Source organism: Phyllostomus hastatus, unplaced genomic scaffold (assembly GCF_019186645.2).
Source record: "Phyllostomus hastatus isolate PE091 unplaced genomic scaffold, TTU_PhHast_1.1 phas_scaffold_182, whole genome shotgun sequence".
Classification (NCBI taxonomy): domain Eukaryota; kingdom Metazoa; phylum Chordata; class Mammalia; order Chiroptera; family Phyllostomidae; genus Phyllostomus; species Phyllostomus hastatus.
The window spans coordinates 20,603,758-20,629,179 of NW_025334013.1; the positions used below are offsets into that span (position 1 = coordinate 20,603,758).

General features: G+C 42.8%; 1 protein-coding gene across 2 annotated transcripts in view; it reads left to right on the plus strand.

Annotated features, from left to right (window-relative positions):
* The first annotated feature begins 1,139 nt into the window (after positions 1-1,139).
* Positions 1,140-25,422, plus strand: part of ZBTB8A (zinc finger and BTB domain containing 8A) — a 39,612-nt gene continuing 15,329 nt past the window's right edge. Inside the window, exons 1-2 of one of the 2 annotated variants that reach the window (XM_045860045.1) lie at positions 1,140-1,276; positions 15,538-15,641. The gene's annotated coding sequence lies outside the window, so the exon portion shown is untranslated. The remainder of the gene's footprint in view (positions 1,277-15,537; positions 15,642-25,422) is intronic. The other variant, XM_045860046.1, reaches the window with a different exon arrangement.

Below are 25,422 nucleotides of genomic sequence, written 5' to 3' on the forward strand. Positions count from 1 at the left end.
CAATACCTAATGATTTTCAAACATGTTTCCTTTTACCTTTCTCGTTTTCTTTGTTTCCTTTGTTGTTTTTTCTTCCTTTCCTTCTTTCTCCCTCCCTTCCTCCTTTCCCTCCTTTCTTCCATTTACCTTTCTGAATGTGAGGAAATGTGACTACATAGCAAAACACCCTTACAGTAATACAGAGGTGACATTAAGAGATAGCTGTGAATACTTTGTGTCCTTCTCATAGAGCAGTATGATCCTCAAAATACATAACTGTTAATGAAACCGCAGGAATAAACTTTGTCCAATAGGACTATGACACAAGACAAGAATCTATAAATAGAAAAACAAACTAAAAAAAACTTAGTCTTTTTTCACTTTTACTACATCAGAGTACTTTTCAGTACCTGACCCCCCCCCAGCATAAGGAACTAGAAAACTAGTTTAGTTTATAGAATTAATGTTTCTTTAGTAGCAGTGAAAATTCAGTGATTTAAGATTTTAGCAAATATATATAACCTGTTCGTACTCTAAATATTAGGGACATACATATGTCAGAAGAGAGGCTTGATGTACAATAACATTTTTGTATTTGAGAACACAAAACCTACTATTTTCACTGGTTTTCTATTTTGTCTGAACTTAACCAAGACTTATTTTCTTATCTCAGCCTCTCCGGGTTTTCCTCTTAATAAAATGCTTGTGACCTGTAGAGATTTAGAAAAGGTTCCCTCCGACTAAAATAAGTGCTTCGAAAAAGGGAAAAATTCTGTGGAAATCTCTTACATTTGACGTTGCTAAACTTAAGTACAATACTGTCACATGTACTTATACAGTAACTGTGAGACACGCCTAAGTCCCTCCCTCTTTCCTAAACCAAATTCCCCATTTCCTAGAAATCCAGCCCTTCTGCCCTCCGGAGGCGCTTTTCCCAACGTAAAGTACAATTTTAAATTTCAGCTGACTAAAAAATGATTCCGTAGCCAACTGCTACAGAATCCGGGCGCCCCCGTGTCTCTGAAGGGTGCAGCAGGGTGTAGGCAAGGGCTGGGGGAGTGGGCGAAGCTGCTGGTTGGTGCCTGAAATCTGTGCGTTGCCCCTTTAATTGTGTCCTCAGCCCTCGGGCGTTTCTGTCCAACGCCCACGTCAGCAAATACCTTTTGTTTCTCTCACGTTGGGCTACTTGTTTTAGGGCGCAAAGGACCGGCTTGGAACAGGGGTATTTCCCCCGCGGAGGACCAGGAATCTCCCCGCAAGCTTGCGCGCGCGACCCGCCGGTGCGCGGCGGCCCGCGGTAAGAGGCTGCGGGCGGCGAGGGCGGGCGGGGCGTCGGGGCTGCCGGGACCGGCTGGACCGGCTCGCGAGCCTGGCCACGGGCGGAGGCGCGGGCGGCGGCGCCGTGGGCTCTGACTACCCGGGCGGCGGTGGGATGCGGCCCGGGGCGCGGTGCCCCACGCGTCCCCGGCCGGGCGAGCGGCGGGAGGCGCTGAGGCGAGCGGACGCCATTTGCAGCCCCGGGCTCAGCGGCGGCAGCCTGCTGGCTCCGCGGGGCTGGAGATGGTCACAAAGGCGGCACGGACAGCCGGCGGCCAGGGACGCGGCCTCGGGGCGGTGGCCTGCGGGAAGAGGCAGGCGGCGCCGGGGCGCACGGATTCCGAGACTTCGCGCCCGCCTGACCGCGCCGCCCCACCCGGCCAGCCCAGCAGGCGCGCCCGGGAGGGGTTGCGGGACAATGGCCGCGCCGTCGCCGCCTGCGCCCGCCTGCCCGCCTAGTCGCCCCCGTGGAGCGCCGCGCCAGCTTCGCTTCCCGGCCCGGCGGCGGCGCGGGGAAAGGCGGGAAGGCGCGCGGAGCCTCCTGGCGGCAGCAGAAAGGCGGCGCGGGGACGGTGCCGGGCGTGTCTGGAGCCGTCGGGCGCCGCGGACTCCCGGAGGGTCGGCAGCCGGCCGGGCTTGCGCTGCTGCGCGAGTGACTGACTGCCGAGCAAATGGGACGGCGCGGGGCCGGGGCTGCTGCTTCCCCGCGGCTCCGGGCACTTGCCAGCGCGGGAAGGTGGCATGCTGGGCAGTAGTCCCAGTTTTTCCGTAACTCCTACATCCTTTGGCTTTTATATCATGCAATAGATCCAGGCTTAGAACAGACACCTAATAGATACTGATCTATGGTTATTTTGTAATTACCACACGTGTGCACGTCCTACTGATGTAGACAGCCACTTTTGTAAGTGAGCGGTTTAGCTCCTTCCCCTTAAAATGCGCTGATATATCGTTGATTGTGCCAGTAGTCAGACTCCACATCTTTCAAAAAGTGTTTTTAAAAATGAGATAATAATTGACATGCAGCATTGTAATAGTTGCAATGTTATATGTTAGGTTGTGTTTGCAAGGGCTGGATTGTGCTATTTTTAATAAACGTTTATAGTTGCTGAACTTTATTTAGCAAATTAAGTCTTTTCACTTACTGAATCATTTCACTTTCACATAAAACAACCATGCAGCCAGGCGGATGGTTATTCCACTTTCCAGATGAAGAAATGAGTTAAACCTTTAAGCCAGGAGGTACACGATGGCAGCCTCCCAGCGCCCTTGCCTCCTGTTCTTGCTCTCCATTTCCTCCTAAATTCACCTCCAGAGTCTTCCAGAAAGCAAATCAGGCACATTGCTCTCCAGGTCTAAAAACCTTGACTGATCCTTATCAGAAAAAAAGTTCAATCGAAATTCTCAGCTGAAGAATCAAGTGCCAAATTTTCTCTCTGGTATAATCTCCGAGCCTCAGTTATGGGTGGTTTTGTGGGACCCCAGGAACAAGAGCCCTTCGCTGATAACCAGGGATCTCGAATATCTCCCCCCCCCCCCAATATCTTTATTCCTGGAAATTTACCTGGCCTCACAAGGGGTAAAGGGGAAGTGGAAATCCAACTTGCCACCCTTGGCCCAATGGGCACAGATGGGTTAGGCTCTGTCAGTAGGAGGCATCCTGAGTCCCTGGGCTCCTGCTGGGGCATGTAAATTTCAGGTGCCAGCAAACGGCACCCTGTCAGGTCTTATCTCCAGAACTTGAAATCACCAGCCTTTCTGTTGATAATGATTTGGGCCCAGAGGAAAAAAAAAACTTTATAAGGTAACACAATTCATTTTATATAATTTAAATTGTATTTTCTACATACAGAATTTTTCACTAATAGGCTTAACCCTTTCAGTGACACACTTATATGTGTATAATAAAAGATTCGATGTAAGTTTGACTCCCTGTGAGGGAAGTTTTTGTCACTTTTTTGCTCAAAATTGGTCAGTGGTTCTTCATTTTACTCAGTTTAAAAGTCAAAGCTCCCCACGTAGGCTATCAGGGCCTCCAGGAACTGGCCTCAAGATGTTCTACCTGCTTCACAATCTGCCCTTCTTTTTCTTTTCTTTTAAAAAAATATTTATTTTTAGAGGGAGGGGAAGAGGGAGAGAAACATCCATTGGGAGCCTGGCTCAAAACCCAGGTATATGCCCTGACTGGCAAAGGAACCTGGGAACCTTTTGGTTTGCAGAACTCCACCCCATCCCCTGAGCTACACCAGGCAGGGCTGGCATTCCTTTTTATGACTCCATTCTCATTGTTCTCCCCAGCCCTTCTTGCCTGCTGCACCTCAGAGCTTCTGCAGGTGCTGTTCCATCTGCGTGGAAGACTTTTCCCCCAGATACCTATGTGACTCTCACTGTTCTTGGACTTTACTTAAAATGCCATTTTCTCAGTGAGACTTTCCCAACTATGGTTTTGATTTTAAGTGTTTTTATACTTCTAAATCTTTGCAGAGTTGAAAGATGTTTATCCGCCAAAGAATATAATTACCATGTCAGTTGGCTGAACTTCTTTATGACCCAGGGATTTTTGCTAAGGAGGCTAATGAGAATTGTTTTGGTGACTCTTGATGGCACACACTAAATTCTAGATTAATGACTATGTATCTCAAAGGAGAGAGTCTTCTAGCCTACAACCTTAATTCAAATTATACCCATTACCTAAATTTTCAGTTTATTCATAGAAATACATATATTTCCCTTCTATCCCAAAGACCTTTGAACTTAATGGTTCCCAAAATATGCAGTTACTTTTTTGATCCATCTTTTTAAAGACCTTTAAACTTAGTGGGAATCTTGAATTCTTTAATATACTTAGGACCATTATAGGTATGTAACTCTCATAGATATTTAAAATGTTTCCCATTGAATTTTGTATGTCCCACATGAGTTAGTATAACTTGCTATTTCAACTTTTATTGTCAATTGACTGAAGTAAGAAAGTTTAAAACATATTGATTTCCATGATTTAGTCACATTTTGAAAAGAAAGCTTTTTTGATGACGTAAGAGTACTATTATGAATGCAAATTGTGTTAATGCCCTATAGAAGTAAATGTTATCAAGTTATAACTGACCCCAGTTTATAGGACAATTCCTGTTTTCTTGGGAAACTGCATGTTTTGCTCCTTTTGTCTCCGCTGCCCTAGCTCAGTTCCTCCCCAGTCCTTGCTTTGACCTTTGCAGTTAGCCTTTAAACTGGTCTCCCTGGCTCTGCCTCTCCCACCACTTTTCTTCCATGCTGTCTCAGTTTTTCCTCTGGGTGTGTAAATTGGATCATCATAACAGTAAGTTGCTACTTTTTATTGAGCCTGAGCTTCATGCCATGCATTGTGCTAGGCATTTTGCACACACTGTGGTCAGAGGAACACAAGATTTAAGAGTGTCAGCTTGAGGCCTGAGTTCCAGTCTCTGTTCACTTGCTCCTTGTGCAGTCTTGGGCACTTTCTTCTGATTTCTCTGTGCCTTGGTTTTTTAAATCTGTACTATGTGGATCACAGCAGCAGATGAGTGTAAAGTGTTTAGCACAGTGCCCAGTAAACATTCAAATTGAATGCAGAAGGGGTTTGGTGGAAGGTGATCTCACAGGGTTGGTTATATGATCATAAATTCCTAGATGGGTAGGTTAAGGCAGGTACTCATGCCCGAGGCATATAACTTCTTTAGTTAAAAGGCTTATTTAAAAAAAAAAAAGAGGGATACCCCGCCTAGTGTGGCTCAACAGAATGAGTGCTGCCCTGAGAACCAGAGGGTTGCTGGTTCGATTCCCAGTTGGGGCTTGTGCCTGGGTTTCTGGTCGGGTTCCTGTGGGGGGTGTGTGGGAGACAACCGCACATTGATACTTCTGTCCCTCTCTTTCTCCCTTCCTCCCCCTCTGTCTAAAAATAAATAAATAAAATCTTTTTAAAAGGAGGGGGCTTTTTTTTTTTTTTTTGCCTTAGGTAAGCTTTGTCCATTGTTTTTGTGCATCTAGGTTATGCCTCTTTGAAATGCCTTTTTTCAGACCCCTCCTTCTAAAGGGTGATCACCCTGAAAAGAAAATAATTTTAACTGTGATCCCTTCTCTGCCTTGCTTTTTCTCACCACCATATAATTTTCCTTACAGTTGGTAGTGAGATAGCACCAGAATATTACCAGCACTTGATTTCTGGCTAAGAAAGAATTCAGAGGAAAGACTCAGATACAAGCAGACGTTTATTTACAAAGTTACAGAGATAGAAGTGAGCTGTTGAAGCTCACTTCAACAGGAAAGAGGAAAGGGAGAAGAGGGAGAGGGGTAGGCGAGGGAGGATCTCAATGGAATATCGATCAGTTTTCCAGGTGTGTCCCCTCAGGGTTGTGGTTTCCACAGATTGGTCAGTGCTAGGCGTAGGGTACAGGGTCATTAGTCATTGCATCTAGTCCTGAGGTTAAGCATGGCATTGCTGCACTGCTCTGATCTGGTTTTGCTACTTTTCTGGACCTGGAGCTGAAACACAACTGAGCCAGGGGGGGTCCAACCTTTTGGAAACTTTCCTGGACACTCCCAGGCACAATCATTTGCTGCCTTGGTTTTATACTTCCTTTCTACTTCGAGTGTTTTCTTCATTGTATTGTAACTTTAAAAGCCTCTCTCTATCTTCCTCTCTGTCTCTTTCTCTGACTCTGTTTTTCCCTGATGAAAGTTGAGAGTTGCCAGAGGACTGACCTTTGACATATCATCATCTCTTTGTATTCCCAGGGCCAGGTATAGCCTGGAACAGGGTAGGTGCGCAAAAAAAAAAAAAAAAAAAAGTATTGAATGAATACATGTACCTTCCAGTTTGAATATCTGCCCTTCTTTTTATTTATTTTTTATTATAAGTTTTTTTAAAAGATTTTATTTATTTATTTTTAGAGAGGGAAGGGAGGGAGAGAGAGAGAGAGAAACATCAATGTGCGGTTGCTGGGGGTCATGGCCTGCAACCCAGGCATGTGCCCTGACTGGGAATCGAACCTGCAACACTTTGGTTTGCAGCCTGCGCTCAATCCACTGAGCTACGCCAGCCAGGGCTGAATATCTGCCCTTCTTATAAAAAGAAAATAATTTTTTTTGCTTTAAATAGGAAAATAAAACACGTATAGCTATGTGGAGTTCAGAACAGTATAAAAGTAATTATTGAATCAGACGATGAAGTTACTTTCTTTCAGTTGTTTTTCTAACCCTTCAGAAAAATCTGCACCTGCACCTGGTAGCTAAGTTGGTTAGAGCAGAGGTCCCCAACCTGTGTGGGCAGGAACTGGGCTGCACAGCAGGAGGTGAGCTTGAATGTAATGCACTTAAATCACCCTGAAACCATCCCCTACCCAGGTCCATGGAAAAATTGTCTTCCATGAAACCCATCCCTGGTGCCAAAAAGGTTGGGGACCACTGGGTTAGAGCCTCCTTCCTAAATGCCCAGGTTGCGGGTTCTATCCCCAGTCAGAGCACATACAAGAATCAATCAATGAATGCATAAATAAGTGGAACAAGAAATTCTCTCTCTCATCAATAAATAAAATAAAAATAGATAACAGCCTAAGAGACAAAGCTTTGAATTTTTTTAAAAAAGTCTCCATTGCTTTGAGTCCTTGGTTCTCAGCAGCATCTGAAACCTTGAGAGTTTAACAGACACCTGTGCATTGGCTTCAGTTTCCTCACCTTAACTGGCTGGCACTGATGGATAAGTTGCACCATTAGGTTCTTACAATTTCAGAACATTTGGAGGAAGCTTTATTCCAAAATCTGCAATGTATTTTTCATCATCAGAAGACACTTCAGCACACTGAACCAGGCCATTTTATCTAAGATCTTTTTTTTTTTTTTAAGATTTTATTTATTTATTTTTTACAGAGAGGAAGGGAAAGAGAAAGAGAGGGAGAGAAACATCAATGTGTGGTTGCCTCTCATGCGCTCCTTACCAGGGACCTGGCCTGCAACCCAGGCATGTGCCCTAGACTGGGAATTGAACCGGTGACCCTTTGATTCACAGGTCGGCACTCAGCCATTGAGTCACACCGGCCAGGGCTTATCTAAGATCTTAATATGTACATTAGAGCAGTATTTTAAACCTACACACTAAAATTTTATACTTTCAGTTGGCAAATCTTACAGAATACAGATCCCATTCTCATGAAATCTCTGCAATAATATTTTAATTTTTTCTTTAGATTTTATTTATTTATTTTTAGAAAGAGAGGAAGGGAGAGAGAGAAACATAGATTGTTGCCTCTCGCACATTCCCAACTGGGGACCTGGACTGCAACCCAGGCATGTGCCCTGACTGGGAATTGAACCTGGGACCCTTCAGTTCTCAGGCCAGCACCCAATCCACTAAGCCACACCAGTCAGGGCCGTAATAACGATTTAAAATTATGAATAACAAAAACAAACTGTCTTTTAACAGATTAAGATGTGATTTACAAATGTGAGATACACACACACACACACACACACACACACATACAAATAACCAGCCATGAGAAAGAAGGAAGTCCTGTGATTTGAGACAACGTGGATGGACCTTTTAGGGCATTGTGCTAAATGAGATAAATCCAGTCAGAGAAGGGCAAATACTGCATGTTAGCACTTATACATAGACTCTAAAAGTCAAACTCACAGAAACTGAGAGTAGAAAAGTGGTTGCAAGGGGCAGGGGTTGGGGAGGGAAATATGGAGAGGTTGGTAGAAGGGTGCACACAAACTTTCAGCTATAAGATGAATAAGGTTTGAAGATCTGTATAACGTGATGACTAGTTGGGAACACTCTCTTGTGTGATTGAAATTTGCTAAGGGAATAGAACTTAATATTTTCTCCCCAAAACATAAACAAACAAACAAATACGTAAGATGATGGACATTAATTAACTAGTGGGAAGAATCCTTTCACAATGTATTCATACTGTATATCAGATCACCATGATACACACTCAGTACTTTACTACTTTATTTGTCAATTATATCTCAATTAAGCTGAAAAAATTCTGAATAACAAATACCCTAGTTCATAAAGCATTATTAATAAGGTAACGTTTGAAATGGAAAACGGCACAGGAAGTTTCTAACGAAGAACTCTCCCTTAGGGTGAGGTGTGCAGTAACTGGAGTAGGCCTTGGGTACCGCTGGGTCCACGGTAGCTTTGAGAGGATCACATTCTCTGGGTGTGGGGACATAATGGAAGCAGTCACCTTTCTGTGTCCACCTTTGTGTAAGTTACATTCTGTGGGCCACAAGAAAAATGCGAAGTAATGTAATTTTATAAGGTTTACATTGGGTTAAAGCAGTATTTTAAAGTCATCTGCATAAATAATAATAGTGCAGATTATTATTACTGTTAGCTAACATCATCAAGGGCTTGTCGTAAGGCAGATACTATTGTAAGCACTTGACTTAGATTATCTTTTCATTTATTCTATCCCATAACTCTGGGTGTAGATATTATTACTATTCCCATTTTACAGATGAAGAAACTGAGGCACAGGGGGGTTAATGTCCAATGTTGTCCAGTTAGTGCGTGGCAGAGTCAGAGTTCAGACCACTCATCCTTCGGCTTTTAAGTCTTGAGGCAAATGATGTACTAACATGTCATCTCAGCCCAGTTTCAGAAAAGAGAACCCGCTCCAGTGTTTTAACTTGTTTACTAACGGGAACTGAGTACTTACAAAATCATTGGAAGGGCTGAAAGGAGTGGGCTCCAGGCTGGGCCTTCAGAAATTATTCCCAGAACCAGACGGCCAAACAAGCCCTCCCGGGGGGGAGGGAGCCACTGGCGCTGTCGAGTTCCAGATGGCATTGCTCGCTCAGTTCAAGGTTCAAGAAATTGCTACCCTGAAACCGTCCCTCAGCATCCACCAAGTAGCGAAGGCTATCTCCACCAAACTTGTCTCTTGACAGCCATGAAGCCCTGGGACACTGGCGGGCTGCTGCAGAGAGGCCCGATGTTCCCACAAGCGTGCTGCCGGCATCAACAGCCAGAACGGCAGGAAGACAGTTCCTGCCTCATTTCTGCTTTCCAGATCTTAGCACAGCCTTTGGGAGCCGGAGCCCATCTCACATGGGGAAACTTAACTGGAAAGGAGTCTGGGAAATGTCCTTTTAGTTTTCCAATTAGAAAGTCGGAAAGGATGGCTAACACAGAAGCCTACTTTAACTTACATCTGCTAGGGTAGAAGTTGGTGGTTGTCCCTTAAAAATGACATTTCATTACAGCGTAAAAACTGTCTAGGGCACAGACTAGGTTCAGAAATCAATTTTCTTAAAAAGCCACAGAATTAACTTCTGCTTGTCACTGTAAAGACCCAGTATACTGGACAGTACTAGTTAGTACACTCTTAAGTAGCATTGTTGAAATAGTGACGCTGAAGCTATCAGAGTAAATACCTTTTGCTGAGTGCCTTCCTAGCTCACTGCAGCTAGGAGATAGATGAGTTTTTGGTGTAGCAAGGAGTTGTTCTTAAAAATTACTAATTTTGTTCCCCCATCTACAAAATCCTAGTTCATCCCTCAATTTGATCCCATTGTTTTAATGATGAGTGGTTTTTTTTAAATATTTTATTTATTTATTTTTTAGAGCGAGAGGAAGGGAAGGAGAAAGAGGGAGAGAAACATCAACGCATGGTTGCCTCTCGAGCACCCCCTACTAGGGACCTGGCCCACAACCCAGGCATATATGCTCTGACTAGGAATTGAACCGGCCACCCTTTGGTTTGCAGGCCCACGCTCAGTCTACTGAGCTACACCAGCCAGGGCTGATGGGTGTTTTTTAAAAAAATTTTATTGATTCATGGGTGTTTTTAAAAAAAAATTATTGATTGATTTTAGAGAAAGAAAGGAAGGTGGGGGAGAAAGAAACATTGATTTGTTGTGCCACTTACTTATGCATTCATTGGTTGATTCTCGTATGTGCCCTGATGGGCAACTGAATCCACAAACTTGGCATATCAACTGGGGATCAAATCCGAAGTCTCAGTGTATGGGGATGATGCTCTAACCAAATGAGCTGCCCGGTCAGGGCCAATGACGGGTGTTTCTTAAAATCTTTTTCATAGCAAATTTTACTCTTGACTGTAATTTTTGTTTTTATCCTCACCCAAGGGCATTTTTTTATTGCTTTTTTAGAGAGAGAGGGAGAGAAACATCAATGGGAGAGAGCAGCATCGAATGGTTGCCTCTCATTCATGCCTGGACTGGGGTTCAAACCCTCAGTCTTTGGGTTACAGGATGGCACTGCAACCAGCCGAGCAACACTGGCCAGGGTTCTTTACTCTACTTTAAATGGACCTTTAAAAAGTGTTGATAACCCACTGTTAGCGGCTTGCTGTTTCCAGCGTCCATCACCTTTGCTCTCAGCTTGCTCTTGTCCACTTGTTTAGATTTCTTTTGATTTCTCCCCTTCTTCCCAACCATAGAGACTGAGGGACTTGAAGAAAAAAACCGTTGCCAGTCAAGAGCTAATCGCATTACACTTTATGCAATACTCAAATCATCTTTGCTATTTTCTCTATTGGTTGGTGCTCAAAAATTAAAAAAAGATTTTATTGTAAATTCATTGGGGTGACAATTGATTAAAAACTATATAGGTTTCGGGTGTACAGTTCTATAATACATCATCTATATATTGTATCGTGTGTTCACTACCCCAGGTCAAGTCTCCTTTTATCACCATTTCCCCCCTCCTTACCCTCGCTGGCAATCCTGCCTTCCCCCACCCCCTTTCCCTCTGGTAATCACCAGACTGCTGTCTGTGTCAGTGAGGGTTTTTTTTTTTTGCTCCATCTCCTCAACTTTTACCCAGCCCTCCAACCCTACTCACCTCTGACAGCTGTCATCTCTACTCTCAATCTATGGGTCTGTTTCTATTTTGTTAGTTTATTTTGTTCATTAAATTCCACATATAAGTGATATCACATGATATTTCTTTGACTGGCTTATTTCACTTAGCATAATACTCTTCAAGTCCTTCCATGCGGTTGCAAAAGGTAGGATTTCCTTCTTTTTTCACAGCCGCATAGTAGCCCATTATATAAATGTTCTACAGCTTTTTATCCACTCATCTACTGATGGGCACTTGGGCTGCTTCCAGTCTTGGCTATTGTAAATAATGCTGCAGTGAACATAGGGGTGCATATATTCTTTCAAATTAGTGTCTCGGGTTTATTTGGATAAATTCCCAGAGTGGAATCACTGGGTCATAAGGCAGTTGTGTTTTTAATTTTTTGAGGTATCTCCATACTGCTTGCCACAGTGGCTGCACCAATCTGTATTCTTACCAATCATGCAGGAGTGTTCCTTGTTCTCCACATCCTTGCCAGCACTTGTTTATTGACTTATTGATGACAGCCATTCTGAAAGGTGTGAGGTGATATCTCATTGTGGTTTTAATTTGCATTTCTCTGATGATTAGTAACCTTGATAATCTTTTCATATGTTTATTGGCCATCTGTGTGTCCTCTTTGGAGAAGTGTCTGTTCAGGTCCTTTGCCCATTTTTTAATTGGATTGGTTTGTGTGTATGTGTGTGTGTGTGTGTGTGTTGAGTTTCGTAAGTTCTTTATAAATTTTGGACATTAACCCTTTATCAGATATATAATTGGCTAGTACGTTCTTTTTTTAATTTAACTTTATTTTATTGATTATGCTATTGCAGTTGTTATATACCCCCTTCATTCCCCTCCACCCTGCACACCCTCTCCCACCCACATTCGCCCACTTTAGTTCATGTCCATGTGTCATAAGTTCTTTAGCTTCTACATTTCCCATACTATTCTTGCCCTCCCCCTGTCTATTTTCTACCTACCATCTATGCTACTTATTCTCTGTACCTTTTCCCCCCTCTCCTCCTCTCACTCCCCTGTTGCTAACCCTCCATGTGATCTCCATTTCTGTGGTTCTGTTCCTGTTCTAGTTGTTTGCTTAGTTTGTTTTTGGTTTTGCTTTAGGTGTGGTTGTTAATAATTGTGAGTTTGCTGTCATTTTACTATACATGTTTTTTTATCTTCTTTTTCTTAGATAAGTCCCTTTAACATTTCATATAATAAGGGCTTGGTGATGATGAACTCCTTTAACTTGACCTTATCTGAGAAGCACTTTATCTGCTCTTCCATTCTAAATGAAAGCTTTGCTGGATAGAGCAATCTTGGATGTGGGTTCTTGCCTTTCATGACTGGGAATACTTCTTTCCAGCTCCTTCTTGCCTGTAAGGTCTCTTTTGAGAAATCAGCTGACAGTCCGATGGGAACTCCTTTGTAGGTGACTGTCCCCTTATCTCTTGCTGCTTCTAGAATTCTCTCCTTCATTTTAATCTTGGGTAATGTAATTATGATGTGCCTTGGTGTGTTCCTCCTTGGGTCCAACTTCTTTGGGACTCTCTGAACTTCCTGGACTTCCTGGAAGTCTATTTCCTTTGCCAGCTTGGGGAAGTTCTCCTTTATTTGTTCAAATAACTTTTCCACTTGTTGCTCTTCCTCTTCCCCTTCTGGTACCTCTATAATTTGGATGTTGGAACTTTTAAAGATGTCCTGGATGTTCCTAAGCCTCTCCTCATTTTTTAAAATTCTTGTTTCTTCATTCTTTTCTGTTTGGTTTTTTCTTTCTTCCTTCTGGTCCACTCCATTGATTTGAGTCCCTGTTTCCTTCCCATCACTATTGGTTCCCTGTGTGTTTTCCTTCATTTCACTTAGTGTAGCCTTCATTTTTCTCATCTAATTTGCGACCAAAGTTAGCCAATTCTGTGAGCGTCCTGACCACCAGTGTTTTGAACTGCGCATCTCATAGGTTGTTTATCTCTTCATCGCTTGAAAGTATTTGCTCTGGGTCTTTGATCTATTCTTCCATTTGGGCCTTTTTTTTTTGGTCTTGTCACACCTGTTACATATGTGGGGCGGAGCCTTAGGTGTTCACCAGTGCGGGGCAACCCAGGCGCTGGGTTGTGATGCTATATGTGGGGGCAGGGTCCGAGAGGGAACAGTGGCACTTGCTCTGCTCTCAGTTGAATTTCAGTCCCTTCCACCGTTTCCCCCAAGCAAACTGGGCCCTCCTGGTGCTGATTCCTGTGTGGGTGGGCTTGTGCACATTCTAGGACACTGTGGATCTCTCCAACGAACTCCTGTGTGTGACTGGGAGTCTCTCTCGCTGCCTCAACCCCCACAGGTATTTTCAGTTGGTGTTTTGGGACTTTATTTCCCCTCGCTGGGGCCCAGGGTTTCGCGGTCTGTCTCACTCTGCTGCTTCGCCTGGTTTGTCTGTGCGAGAATGTGGGACCACTTGGTCAGCCAGTTGCCCTGCGCACCTCACTGGGTCTGCCAGCCACCGCCTGTGTGTCTGGTCTGTCAGCCACTGCCTTGTGTGCCGGGGTCCGCAAGCCACCGCTTTTTTTTTTTTTTTTTCCTGTGACCCCTCTCTGCCCAGGGCCCGATTCCGCCTGGCGCCCAACTCCGCCCCTCCTACCAGACTGGTTGAATGTGTCTAACTCCTTGGTTGTCGGACTTCCGTACAGTTCAATTTTCTGTCAGTTCTGGTTGCTTTTTCTGTTTCTAAATTTTTGTCGTCCTTGATTTGGTTGTGCAAGGAGGCACAGTGTATCTACCTACCCCCCCATCTTGGCCAGAAGTCTGGCCAGTATATTCTCCCATTCAGTAGGTTGCCTTTTCATTTTGTTGATGGTTTCCTTTGCTGTGCAAAAACTTTTTAGTTTGATGTAACAAAAAAATGTTTTTGTAAACCTCTAGGTCAGCAGTGTTTGGGATGGTTTAAATTTCCAGAATTCAGACCTCCTCATGAGTGGGTACTTGATGCGTATGTTTTCTTCTTTATACTTGCTTGTATATTCTAAATTTTCTGTAACTGTATAATACTTTTATACTAAAAACACACATATTATTTAAAAAAATAATTTCATTGATTTAGTCAAAATTATTTTGATGGGAATTCTTAGCTTAATTGATTGGTCTCCCATCCAAGTACTAACCAGGCTTGACCCTGCTTAGCTTCCGAGATTATATGAGATTGGGTGTGTTCAGGGTGGTATGGCAGTAGGCAGCTTAATTGTTGTTGTTTTTTTTTAAGATTTTTTATTTATTTATTTTTAGAGAGGGAGAAAGAGAGAGAGAGAGAAACATCAATGTGTGGTTGCTGGGGGCCGTGGCCTGCAACCCAGGCATGTACCCTGACTGGGAATCGAACCTGCAACACTTTGGTTCGCAGCCCGCGCTCAATCCACTGAGCTACGCAATTGGTTGGTTTTAAAAGCATCAAATTCATTTTCCCACTGCCTATGGACATAAAGCCTTACCACTCTACATTAATAAAATTCATAGTCAATGAAGAAACTAGTGGGACAGATTTTGTTGTTAGAGTGGTAATTAAAACTGTCTGGAATATAGTAGAAACTGAAGCTTTTATGTGTGTGTTTGTGTGTGTGTATAGAGAGAGAGAGATTATTTACTTATTTTCAGAGGGAGAGGAAGGGAGGGAGAAAAAGAAACTTTGATCAGTTGCCTCTCAAATGCCCCCACCTGGCGACCTGGGCCACAACCCAGACTAGGAATTGAACCTGAAGCCTTTCCGTTTGCAGGCTGGCTCTCAGTCCACTGAACCACACCAGCCAGGGCAAAACTGCAACTTTCTTGTAGCTAGAGTTGTCACAGCTGCTGTTAGAAGCTGCGGTGTAGTCTTGTACATTCTGGCAAGTCAGGTAAGAGATGTAAAAGATCTGGGTGACTGCAGTGGGACTTTCTGAACCTTAGTCGCAGCATTTTCCCCCACTTCTCTCTTAACCATACAGTTTTTAAGTTGAAGTTTTCAAGTTGAGTCTTGAATGCTATTCTGTTTGGTCTTCTTGCAAATCATATCTGTGTCACATGCAGGAAAAGGGTAATAGGACACAAGTTGCTGTCTTCGTATCTCATCTGCTGGCCTGCCTTTGACTAGATGTTTTCTTAAGTTTATTTTATTGTTAAAGTTAAAAAGTATGTTTGCTTTCAATTTGCCATAATATATCATAATATTAGAAATCTTACAGATTTATATATTAAGGTTCAGGTAATACATAAATTTCTCACCAATAATCTGTGCCAGATTATCTATTTTTACATGTTAAAAATGATATCTGATAGGTGCTCCCACATAATTTATTTAAATAAAAACTTATTATGTATCTTAGCAGATGTTTAAATCTCATTACAAAAATACATTATAAATGATTATTTTCTCTCTGCAGGGCAATCCTTCATACAGAGACTCTGTTTGACTTGGAATCTTCCCTTTTTTACTTTATTCAAGTGACTTAGCAGGATTTCGTGGGCAGCATTTGTAAATTTCCAGGTAGGAAAAATTTTAATTCTTGATATTATGCCTAACTTAAATAGATAAAAAGTATGACTTTGCAATTATAGATTTTATGAATCAGAGAATGGATTTATTGCTTGAAAATGCAATGCATAAAACATTCAACATTTGCATCTTCTGGCCAGGTCTCCCTGTTTGCTTATTGCTAAGTTTTTAATTCAATATTTTGAATTAAGAAACTTATTCAATTACGTTTTTAATATTACATGGGGCTGGAGAGTATCTAGGTCAGTCCCCTCAATTTGCAGAGAAGGGAATAAACCTAGAAAGGTAAAGTTACTTGTCCGTGGACATACAGCTGATGCAGTGGTAGAACAACTGTCAGCACTTGGACCTTCCGCTGCCTGCTCCCCGCCCTCAGTGGTAAAGGAGTGTAGCTCAGTAGTTACAGCCTGCCCCTTGGGGGTCGCTGTCTGGGTTAATACCCTTTTCTGTAGAATTACCCCTTTCCTAGGGGTAATAAGACTACCCACCACAGCCCCTGTTTCCTCTGAGCCCCTTCATCTCTTCTCCCAGATATCTCCCACATCTCTGTCTTCAAGTCCGACTTCCTCTCTGGACTTCAGACCAGCATTTTCAGCGGTCCTCTGGCCAGCTTTACCCGATTTCCCACTCTCCTCAAACACAGTCTATTTCGAACCAAAGTCATGCCTCTAAACCAGTTTTTTCTCCTGTCTTTCTAATTTCTGATAGGGATACTACTAAGCACCTAGGTTTTAAAAATCACTGTGTCTCGCCCTGACCAGCGTGGCTCAGTTGATTGGATGTCGTCCCACAAAGTGAAAGGTCGCTGATTTGATTCCTGGTCAGGGCAAATGCGTGGGCTGTGGGCCTGGTCCCTGTTTGGGGTACATGCAAAAGACAAATGATCAATGTTTCTCTCTTACACTGGTATTTCTCGCCCTCTTTCTCCCTACTTTCCCCTTTCTCTAAAATAAATAAAATCTTTAAAGAAAATCAGTGTCCCTTTAGCTTTCCACAGCCAATCAGCCATTATGACTTATGGATTTATTTCCCATACAAATCTTTTGCATCTTTTCTTTCCATTCCTGCCATAATCACCAGGTTCAGACCATTAACTAGACCGACACTTGGATAGAGTAGCTGTTTTGTCACTTTGAAGTAGCTTGCTTGGTGTTCTCTTTCCCAAGAAGTCCAACCTCTTGACTTTCCATAGTGGAATATTAATATGTCACTTGTTCATGCAGCAGGTAAATCTTAATTTAACTAAAGACACAGAATATCATTACTCAGAATAGCATCATATCTTTTTTTTAAGAGTTTATTCATCCATTTTTAGAGGGGAAAGGAGGGAGAAAGAGGGAGAGAAACATCAGTGTGTGGTTGCCTCTCGCCACCCCCTCCCCTGCTGCTGTGTGCTAGGGACCTGGCCCGCAACCCAGGCATGTGCCCTGACTGGGAATCGAACTGGGGACCCTTTGATTCACAGGCTGGTTTTCAATCCACTGAGCCACCAGCCAGGGCAGAATGTTATCACATCTTAATCTTCGTTTACAGCCTACATCTGGCTAAATGTGAGGCTGATTGTTAATATTTTGCCCACTTATTAGACAAACATTAAAAATTTTTATTTTTTAATGTATTATGACTCAAAACTCAAAAAATATTTTAAAGTATGCAATGTAAAATTTGTTGCCCTGGCTGGGTAGCTTAGTTCATTAAAGCATCCTTCCAGCACACCAAGGTTGTGGGTTCCATGTCCGATCAGAGAACATACAAGAAGCAACCAATGAATACATCAAGAAATGGAGCAACAAATCGATGTTTCTCTCTCTCTAATCAATTTAAAACAATTAAAAAAAAATAATTTGTCTCCCATCCTTGTCTCCTGTCTCCCAGCAGCCATCTGACCTCAATTGACAACCACTTTTTTGTTCATCCTTCCAGAGTTTCTACTTATTTTTTTCTTTGTTAAATATGTATACATATTCTTACTTTTTAAAAATTTTTTTAAAGAAATTGTCACCCAAGGATCTGTTTATTGATTTTAGGAAAAAAGGAAGGGGGGGAGAGAGAGAATGAGAGAGAGAGAGATCAATTTGTTGTTCAACTTATTTATGCATTAATTGGTTGAGTCTTGTATCTGCGCTGACTGGGGATAGAACCTGCAACCTTGACATACTGGGATGATGCTCTAACCAACTGAACTATGTGTCCAGGGCCTATCATTATTTCAGAGTATACTGTTTCTAGTTATTAAAAAAAAAGTCAAAGAGTGTGTTGTGCTATGCAGGCAGCAGCCATATAGATCTTGGATTTGCTGTATGTGTCTCTCTCTTTTTATTTTAATCTTTACCTGAGGACATGCTTACTGATTTAGAGAGAGGAGAAGGGAGGGAGAGAAAGAGGCAGTGAAACATTGATGTGAGAGAGAAACACCTATCAGTTGCCTCTCATACACTCCCAACCAGGGATTGAACCTGCTATCTGGGTATGTGTCCTGACCAGGAATTGAACCACTAACCTCTGGTTTGTGGACAACTCCAACCAACTGAGCCATACTGGCCAGGGCTACTATGTCTCTTGATTGTATCATTTTCTCTTGTGCTTGATTTAATCTTGTATGTTTTTTTTTTACAAAATTTAGAGTAGCCTAAATGTACAGTGTTTACAGTGTACACTAATGTTCTAAGTCATCACATTCACTCACTACTCTCACTGACTCACCCAGAGCAACTTCCCGTCCTGCGAGCTCCGTGCATGGTAGATGCCACTTTTTGCGTCATGTCTTTTGAAGCTCTGTTATTAGGTGCATAGATACTTTTGGTTGTTATATTTTCTTGATGAATTAATTCTGTTATCATTATAAAGTGCCTTTCCAGCTCTGGTATTACTTTGTCTGATATTTAACATAACCATTCCAGCTCTCTTACAATTAGTGTTTTCATGGTATACTTACAAAAGAAAACACACACACACACACACACACACACACACCCATCCCTGACCAGTGTGGCTTAATTGGTTGAGCGTCGTCTGGAAAATCCAAAGGTTACTTGTTTGATTCCCAGTCAGGGCACATGCCTGGGTTGCAGGCCAGGTCCCCGGCTGGGGGCATGTGAGAGGCAACTGATCAATGTTTCTCTCACACATCAATGTTTCCCTGTCTTTCTCCCTCCCTTCCCTTCTCTATAAATAAATAAATGAACAATTAATTAATCTTAAAAATAATTTTAAAATTTTTAAAAATATTTTTAATCTTCATCCAAGGATATATTTATTGATTTGACAGAGAGAGAGAGAGACATCAATGTGAGAGAGAAGCCTCAATTAGCTGCCTCCCAAACGTACCCCTTCCAGGGACTGAACTTGCAGCCTAGGCATGTGCCCTAATTTAGGAATGAACAAACTGAGCCACCTGTCCAGGGCTCAATATTATTTTTTTTTAAGGATTTTATTTATTTATTTGTAGAGAGGGGAAGAAGGAGAGAAAGAGAAGGAGAGAAACATCAAATGTGGTTGCCTCTTGAGGTGTCCCCAGGTGTCCCCAGGCAACTGGGGACCTGGCCCGAAACCTAGGCATGTGCCTTAACAGGGAATCGAACCAGCAACCTCTAGGTTCATAGGCTGGAGCTCAGGCTACTGAGCTACACCAGCCAGAGCCAAGATATAAATTGATGTAATGTTTTGGGAAGATAATCTGTCTGTACCTACTTAGCAATTGGATTTCTAGTAATCAGATTATTTTACAAGTGCTCAAGGATTTATGTGCAAAAGTATTCATTGCAGCATTATTTATAATAACAAAAAATTGTAATGTCATGACCCACTAGCATATTTCAAAAAAGGAATTATTAGGTTTTAACTAACAAGGTATTAGTAAGGAATTGGGCATAGATTTGATAGTTCTCCAGCAGTATCCCCAGGTGTGTTGTTTTGGCAGGTGTATTGTATGACATAACCCTGAATACATTTTGTCTCTGTTAACATAGTATCCCTAGTTTGTGTTCAGAGACATGGTCAAATAAGGATGCAGCAAAATCCGGGTCTTTGGGATGTAATAAGAGTGCGAAGACTCCAGTCTCTGGCCAGCGGATACATTTTTATTCATATAATAATTTCTAGGAGGTTTGGCATTTTGAAGCCCAGTATTAGCTAGAAACTGGATTACATTAAATATGGAAGAAATTTCATTACAGATATAGCGCCTTATCACAGGTGTACAAGGGTTAAGATTAAAGTTACTGTATGAGGACTAAACAGAAATACTATTTTGCATGTTAAATTGGGTATTTTATAGTGGTTTGAGCCAGGGAAACAGCTTCAGATAACTGATCAGCTGGTAAGTAGAGATTGATCGCAGACTTCCAACATAATGAAAGGTACCATAAAAGTTCCTGTAGCCTGAGAAGAAATGACTCACAACTGTATGTGAATGAACAAAGTTGAAAGAAGCTTGGCCTGGAGGCATGCCAACACTTCAGGTATTATGAAGGAAAACAACTTCAATGTAGCGACATTAGTAACTGTGTTTTAACGATATGGTGGCCTTAATTGTACTGATTCCATTAATATTGCTATTTATAAAAATGAGTTCTCCCTACTAAGTAGAGTATTCTTGAATGGACTATAGTTGCAGCCTTGGAAAATATCACATATTAGGAGTAAATGATTCCTGGTCACTTAAATTTAAGTAGAAAAGGAAATGTATTGGTTCATATAACTAAAAATGAGGAGGGAGCATTGGCTATAGGCACAGCTGGATCTGGGAATTAAAATAATCTCATTAGAACTCTCTTTAAAACAGTTTTTGTCTGGCTTTCTTTTGTGTTAGCATTATTCCTACGTGGGCTTTCTCACTTGCGGAAGAGAGCTTTTTGTAGTTCTAGTCTTACAAGATCCTTACGGCCCATGCCCTCATGTGGTGAGACCATCATGCTTAGCTTCCATCATGTACCCCACTGAAAGACTCAGGCTGATCAGTCTGGGTCTCGTGCCCATGGGGTTGAGGAGGCCAAAGAATGAACAGCATCGTCAAACTGTGGAAGGCAGTTCCTGAAAGCAAGAAAGTAATCCTGTCCTGAGGAAGAGAAAGGGATGCTGTGCAGGCGGAAGACAGTGCAGGTCCAACTATAACAGCAACAATGGAAGGAGGCTCGTGTAAAAAGTACATCTGAAATATTATGGGTAAAATGACTTGATGCCCGTGATTTTATTTTTAAATATTCTGGGGGAAAACACGGAGGCAGATCAAAGACACAAAAATGGCACAATTGTTGAATGTTCAAGGTCAGTAGTAAATACATGAGCATTCCTTGTATTATCTACTCTTTTGGCAAGTGTTTAAATTTTTGCTTGAAAAGTTAATGATAAAGACAAAAAACCAACTATGACAGCAGCAAAATCAGTGCAGTTTCTAAGTGACTAAGGTTGTCTGCAAGAAGTCAAAGGTAAAAGACATGCTGAGAGGAAAGAATATGTCATTTATCAAGAGGGTTGAGTCTTAGGGTGATAGATCCTTTTACCTGATTTATCTTTTTTTGGTACTAGAAATGGTATCAGTCACGGTCTACTCAGGAAAACAGAAACCACTCTGGCTAAATTCCAAAGAGAGGAAATTTACTACATGATGTTGGTTCCAAATGTTTAAGAAGGACTGGAACAGCGAAAGGGAAAAGAGGGGCCAGGGGAGCTAGAAGAAGTATTCTGATAGGTCAGAAGCTTCTGTGCCCCTGGGCTGGAGCCCACAAGTCTGTCCCAGCTGCTGTGTAGTTGGAGTTGCCATCACAGTCAGTTCTGGACCTGCCAAGGAAGTGCCACTTGTATCAGAGATGGGAATTCCAAAGGATGGAAAGGCTACTGCAGTCCAGAATGCCCCCAGCCCCGGGGCCACCACACCAGCCGCCTGTAATTGCTGCATTTCCACTGCCCAGAGCAGGAAACTTCTTTTCCTCTTCTTGATCTGTCAGTTCCTTCTTTTGATAGAATCTAACAGGAAGCTAGCTGCAAGGAAGGAAGCCTGTGAAATATTACTTTCAGAATTCCCATTCCATCATAGCAAGCAGAGTAGGTCGTCGGGGGTGTTGAGCTGGGAGCAGCAGGCAAATAAGCAGCAGAGTCCACCGTTTTGGCTACTTGGCATCTGTACACACCACTCCTCTTATATTCAAAATTCTAAACAAATTTACGAGTCTGCCTTACAGTATGCAACTTCTCTTCATACAAAGGCACCCTCGTGCTCTCCCCGAAATGGGCGCTGTTAACTCTTCTTTTAGGTCTATCACAGTCTGACTTTAATGGAGCCATGCAATGTTTCCTGGGTGCAGGCATTCCTGTCTTGGGAGTTACGACCTCTGCAGGGACAGAAAGCAGAGGTCTTAAAATTCTGTTAGTAGGTTATTAGAAAAAGAATAGTTAAAAAAATAGTAAAAGTGAAAGGAGGGACTTCCAGTTTTTATTTTCTATAAGTGAGTGTCCTGTCTATGGCAAAAGTAGCATTGTATTATGGCGGTGGTTAAAAGTATGTACCACATCCATTTGGATAGCACCCCGGTCTCTCAGGATATCATCTGTCGGATGGGGCCATAATTGAATAGTCCGTTGTTTATTCCACCATTTTATCAGGCAAGCTGCTTCTGGGTGATGGAGTACATGGCGAGCTCATGGTGGTGAGGGGAAAAGGCCAGCCAGCATCCACAGAACAGGTCATCTTGTCCACTTGATTTCTGAGAGTGTTTTCAGCAGCTGGTACCCTTTTATTAAACATTCACAATACACTCTAAAACCTCATACCTTGTGCCCATTCCAAAAGGTGTATCCATCTACTTTTTCTTCATATGCCTTTCAGTTACCAGTAGTTCTGTTTCTTTCTAAATTCTTGAGCATTTGACCAACTTGTTAGCCACTGTCCACGAATTGGGTAAAAATCCATACTTGTATCTCTGTGTCCATGCCAAGTGGACAGCCAGATGCCCAATGGGGATATTTCCCTTCCCATTGCCTTTCAGGGACACTCCTGATTGGAGTTGTGGTGTTTCAGCCATCCTCTTCCCGCTGGTGCTTCCATATTGTGCAGAGCCACCTCTAAATGCGGCTTCAGCTTTTCCTTCCTCAGCCAGCTCGTTGTAGGTGACTCACCATGGGCCGTATGTGCGAGGTGAGGAAAAGCAGCAGGGGAGTAGGGGCAGGTACAGTGGGGACTGCGCCATTTGCTCATGAACTTATACGTGGATTCAGGATCTGTTCAGTCTGAGCTTGTATATAACACTTGCTCTTGACAGTGGAGTGCTGCTGCATGTGCCCAAATGTGTAATTTGGGGCACTAGTAACACTCATGATAGGCCACTCGGGCACAACCACTTAGTGTCCCGTGGTCAGCGTCAAGCTCTAAGAGAGCCCGGGAGCATTCCAAAAGCTCGTTTTCCAAGGAAGAATAGCTGTCTGCTGGACTTCCAAGTCCAGCTACCTGGCTCTAGTGTTCATGCTTATAACTATAAGCTGGTCTATATCAACTTCTATCTCTTTGACCAATTTAAACATATTATTGAGTCTGTTGGGTTTTTATTGTATTTTCTGAAACTCTTGGGGTTCTAATTCTGCTGTTTGTATGCCTGCTCATTTTTTATTTTTATTCTTTTAAAGTAATAGTAATTTATTTTTAAATTTATTTATCGATTTTAGAGAGAGAGGAAGGGGGTGGGGGGAGAGAGACGGGAAACAGATGGATTTGTCGTTCCACTTATTTATGGATTCAGTGGTTGATTCTTCTGTGTACCCTGACCAGGGATGGAACCCTGTACCCTTGGCACATTGGGACGATGCTCTAACCAAATGAGCTACCCGGCCAGGACTCATTCTTTTTTTATAAAGAATGACTTCTGCCCTGGCTGGCGTAGCTCAGTGAATTGAGCGCGGGCTGCAAACCAAAGTGTTGCAGGTTCGATTCCCAGTCAGGGTACATGCCTGAGTTGCGGGCCATGACCCCCAGCAACCGCACATTGATGTTTCTCTCTCTCTCTCTCTATCTCCCTCTCTTCCCTCTCTAAAAATAAATAAAATCTTAAAAAAAAGAGAAGTTCTGTTTGTGGGAAGAACTCAAGAAAGCCTCATCTTTAAAAAAAAAAAAGAATGACTCCTTTGTATGTTTTAATGTTTTGATTTATTTATTTAACAACATTGATTGAGCATCTACTGTGTACTCGAGTGCCGTTCGAGGAGCTGGGAGTGCATAAGTAAACAAAACAGGCAGAGTTTCTGCTCTTTGGGACCTAGTAGGAGAAAACAAACAATAAATAAATAAGGGAATGGAGAGTGGGAGGGGTGCTCCTATAGGGTGGTACAGGAAAGCATCTCCGATAAGGTGACAAATTATCAGACACTTTAAAGATATGAGAATGCGAACTACGTGTGTATCTGGAGGAAGAATTGCTGAGCAGGGGGAATCGCTACTACAAAGGCTGCTTGGCAGGAATATGCCTCGAATGTTCAGGAGTGAGCAGAGATTGTTGCAGCAGGAACGCAGTGCGTGAGGGTAGAGCAAAGGCGATGGGGGCAGAGAGGTACCAGGAGTGGGAAGGTGCAGACCATGTTGAGCCTTTTGGGTTGGAGCTGGATGAGGAACCCCCAGAGGGTTTTGCACAGAGGAGTTACATGATTTCATGTAATGTTTTAGAGGGGTCGCTCCGACTGCCGCATTCAGACTAGATTGAAGTTGCAAGCCTAGTGAACAGGTGATGGTGACTTGGACAAAGGTGGTGATGTCAGTAGTGGACAAAAGTGGGAAAGATTTTGGGTTTGGTTTTTTTAGGTAAAGCCAACAACATGGAGTCAGAGGTGACTCTTAATGTTTTTGGTCCAAACAACGGGAATGCAGTTACCATTCCCGAGGTGGAGTAAGACTGTAGGGAAAGCAGGTTTAAGATGAGGGTGAATGAAGGATATGTTTTTGGATGTGTTGAGTTTAGGATGCCTATTAAGTGTCTAAGAGGAGATGCAGGTGGATAGAGATATGAGACTTAGGTTCAGGGAAGAGATGGGGGGCTAGATGTTTAAACCTCTGAGGCATAAACTCAAAGACGGTCTTTCAGGTTGAGACGGGCAGGCTCTCCTAGGGAACGGGAATGGGTAGAGAAGAGGTCTGAGCCCCACAGCCTGGGGCATTCCAGCTGTGAGGGAGGAAACATTTTCCTTGATCTTCTTCCTAGCTGGGTCTAAAATTAAACTGACAAAGGTGGTTAACACGATTCATTCAAACAAGTTTACTTAAAGTAAGTTTTACACGACACAGAAACCTTCCAAAGGAAATGGAGAAATAGTTGGACCTGAGTATTTTTATGCCAGGTTAATGAGGACTGGACAGTCCTGGAGGGATATGGTAGGGTAAGGAGTGTGAGGTGAGTTTAGTAAACTGGGGAAATGCAGCAAAGCCTGTCGGGTCAGTTTCTTGTCAGTGCCTCTTTGTCTTTGAGATAAGGAGGCACCTTTCCTTTGGGAATAGGGAGGGTACCTCTCACATGAGGATTTTATGATCTGTTGTAGGGAAGAAAGGAGGTGAGTGTCAGAGTGACCTCCTGTTTCAGTTCAAGATTTTTGGTGTGCCTAGGTGCCATGTTTTGGGGTAGCGTGTCCTGAATCCCACAGCACTTCAGGTTCAGAAAACGGAAAACCGGCAAAGGAGACTGAGAAAGAGTGACCAACAGAAGAAGAACCATGAAGGAGAGGAGGTCTGGCAGTCAAGCAGAGTGTTTTAGGATGAAGAAAGTGATGCACTGGGCCAGTAAGATGCAGGCAAAGAACT